Here is a 4,014-nt window from a genome sequence, read left to right on the forward strand (position 1 = left end):
CCAGACCGTCTCCTTGCTTTCAATCTGATACCCTCCTGTATGTGCTAGAAAAGCCTGCCATGAAATCTCAGTGGCTTACAGCACAGTCATTTGTTTTTCTCACTCAAGGCCTGGAGGCTGGCTTAGCTCAGGTCTGTCTGAGTCTCATCCTGGGACCTGTGGCACATGGGCGTGCTGTCTCATGACTGATGCAGAGCCAAGAGGCCAAGACAAACCTTCGAAACACACCCAGAGCCTTCACTAACATTCCACTGGGCAATGCATGTCACATTGCCAAGCCTACCATCTAGCAGGTATGTACATATACTGCCTGAATCTAGTGGAAAAAGGTACGAAGTCACAAGGTTAAAAGCAAGGATCCGTTATTCCAACTGTGGAGGGAATACAGAATTGGAAAAGATAATGCAGCATACCACACTACCTATTGCCTATTCCCCACATCAAGCCAGAGAGGTCTTCTAAGTAAACAAATTTAAATAAACATGTTATTCCCCTTCCCATACTCTTGAATGGCTGTATTACCATTGAAAAACATGCCCCCCCCCCTCAAAAAAGAAAGAAAAAAAAAGTGCCCTACAAAACCCTGCAGGGAAGCACCCTGCTTGCAGCTCCAGTCTAAATCTCTTGCCATCTTCCTCCTCCATTCTATACTCTAGACATACTGAACCTCTGCCCTGCCAGCCTCTCTCCCACCTTAGAATTTGCTCAAGGTAGTCCCTCTCCATGACTGGAATACTTTCTCTCCCTTTTCTTCCATTGAAACCTATATCTAAAAGGATGTCACTTCTGAGAAATTTTCCCTGACCACAATACTGGGTCCGGTCCTCCTATTAAATACTAATTCCTTCTACTCTCCTCCGGGACACTTAGTTGAAATTAATTGATCCTTGGTAGTGTAATGACTGTCTCCCTTGCTAAAATGTAAGCTTCATGGTTGTAGAAACAGTATCGAGAGTGTGTGTGTGGGTGTGGTGGGGTGTTATTTTCTTAGCTTCAGGGCTCGGTCATGATGAACACTCAAAATACATATACACACGTTTGCATACACACACACACACACACACACACATATATTCCCATACAAAAACTTTTTCTTTAATGATCTTCCCCACTCATTCTACCCCTTCAACATTTCTTTGCATAGCAAAGACAAAAGAGCTTAGCATTTGGAGCCATGCATTGAACTCTCTTGCTCTGCCATTTAGTAGTCCTGTGGGTTAATGATTTAATTATCTGGCTGAGGGGCACCTGGGTGGCTCAGTGGTTGAATGTCTGCCACTGTGGTTGGAGTCCCACACTGGGATCCCCGCAGGAAGCCTCTGCCTATGTCTCTGTCTCTTTTATTATCTTTTTAAAGATAAAATCTTTAAAATGATAATAATAATCTGGCTGAGCCTTTCTTACCTATAAAATGGAGATGAGAATTCCTACTTTGCAAGGTTGAGGGATTTAATGAGATGTGCATGAATAAACACTCAACTACTGTTCCCTCCTCTCTTCCCATCCTCTAGCCTAGTTGCCATGCCCCAATGTTCCGATTTATACCGGACATTTCCAACCCAGATTTGCTGGCAGCTACACATAACTCTCAAGTCAAACCTAGCAATTTCCTATCAAAACTGACAAACTGTTCCATCCTAACTCCTTGTTTTGCCTAACCTTTCAACAGTTTCAGGTTCAAAACTGGAATCATTGCCCACAAAGCCCTCCTGTGCCTCAATTTCCCCCAGGAAGCAGCATGCCCACCAGCTCTCCTTGGCCTCTTCCATCTTCTTACTGACCCTGACCTTTCCCTGCCTGAGACCTCTCCTGGGCTGTGCCAGTACTCCAGGCTCTGCTCACTACAACCCAGGACTTCACTGCAACCACATTCATTCACATAGAATGAATCTCCATCAAAGTCTTCAATGATTAATAAAATATTGCAGCTGCCAAAGCAGTATGAGCATCATAATGACATTTTTACTTCTTAAAACCTGTATTAACAAATTATAGAAAGAATATAAAAAATATAGGTGGTAAGATACCAGGATATCTATTTTCTTTTTTCTTTTTTTTCTGTATTATGTGGTTTCATAAGAATGTATTGTTTTTAGAAGTAATAAAAAGCATTTTATAAATCCAAATTACCACCTAAAACAAATATTCTATGACTCTCTTTTTTTCTAAAAAAGAATCAAATACTTAATCTTGTCATTCAAGGTCCTTTATACTTTGGCTCTAGATTATTTTCCCAGCCTTGTCTCTTACCACTTTCCCTCATACTCCCCCATATTGTGATTAAATAATGCTCTTCATTTCTTTCTCCATGTGGAACTGAAATGGTCACCCATCCCTCTGACTCTTTGGCAAGAGCCCTCAATTTCCATCAAGGCCCACCAACTTCACTCTCTGTCCTGTGCCCTCTATAATATTTTAATAAGCTCTCAATGAAGAGTTGAGTTTATTTGGACTTCAAACACTTGCCAGAAAATACACCCTTAAGTGCCTTCTCTGTAAATTTTATTAAGAGCCCAAATAAGAAAAATACTACAGTTCACTATCATCACAACCCTATCCATTAATTATCAGGGACTAGACTTCTGGCAACAGCCTTGAAGCAGGACATTGGTAGGTTTAATTCCAGAATACATTAAAATTAAAGTGGGTATTGTACCAAATATGTCATGGTAATATGGGAAAGAAGATTCACATTGTAGCAATACTACCCAAAACCCAATGTGATTCCCCATTGATCTCTCTCTTCTCCCCTAAAAGCCTCTTCCCTGAAGACACCTCATTTGTCTTCCATCTGTTGCATTCTGCTGCCTTTAAAAATTCTTTTTATTTTCTTAAGAGCTGAATTCAGCTCATACTCACTTTGCTTATTCTACTCAGGAAATCAAAAGTCTGGTACATAGCCCGTACTTAAGTGGCCTCAGAACCCCACCTCAAATAGAATTGTCAGAGTACTCATCAAATAAAACAAGGCTCTTCCTAGAGGAAAATTCTACTGTTAAAAAATATGGTTTCTCCACACTAAGAGGCATCCTTTGAAAATCAATTTAAATGCCATGTCCTTCAGAAATCTTCTCATATTCAAATAATGGATAGACTCTTTCATAGCCAAACTTCTGTGTAGTGGGTTGAAAAATATACCCTGTAAACTTATATTAAGAATTTTTATTCTGGGAAACCTGGGTGGCTCAGTCGGTTAAGTGTCCAACTCTTAATTTCAGTTCAGGTCATGATCTCAGGATCATGAGGAAGAGCCCTGCATCGAGGTCATGCTGCTCATGGTGCCTGCTTAAGATTCTCTCTCTCCGTCACCCTCTGTCCCTCCCCAACAATCTCTCTTAAAATACTACTACTACTACTACTAATAATAATAATAATAATTTTTACTGTGTAAACTACACTGAGGACTAGAGACACTCTATTTGACAGGCACCTCCGTAAGTATTACTTTTAGTTATCTCTTGCTATTGTACATGAAAATTCTTCAAAAATACCAGTGATGTGGGCAGAATTACACAGCAAAAGGTCATGGCCCCAAGAAATAATGAAAACACATGTGTTATGATTCATAGACACTAAGATTGTTTACCACCCTGCTCAATTCTTTAGATGTTATTATCTGTTACATTTAAAGATGATAAAGGCAATTTTATTTCAAATGCCATCCTTATTTTTGGTTTAAAATTTATAAGCCTGCTTGTCATCACAAAACAGTATAAAGCAATATGATGCTGTTTTGAAGAATTAGAATCCTAAAATTGTTTTTATGATTTAAACAAGGTATTTTATCTGCAGTGATGTAATTCCATGTCAGAATCTTACTTACATACCAAATATGTCATGGTAATATGGGAAAGAAGATTCACATGGTAGCAAAACTACCCAAAACCCAGTGTGATTCCCCATTGGCTCAAGACTCAAGTAATTGGAACAGGGTATTCGTGAGGCAAAACTGAGCAAAAGAGCTCAGAGCAAAGGAATATTTTACTCGTCAAATTCATTGACAATAAATTGTCA

This window comes from Canis lupus, chromosome 1, assembly GCF_011100685.1.
Source record: "Canis lupus familiaris isolate Mischka breed German Shepherd chromosome 1, alternate assembly UU_Cfam_GSD_1.0, whole genome shotgun sequence".
Taxonomy (NCBI): Eukaryota; Metazoa; Chordata; class Mammalia; order Carnivora; family Canidae; genus Canis; species Canis lupus.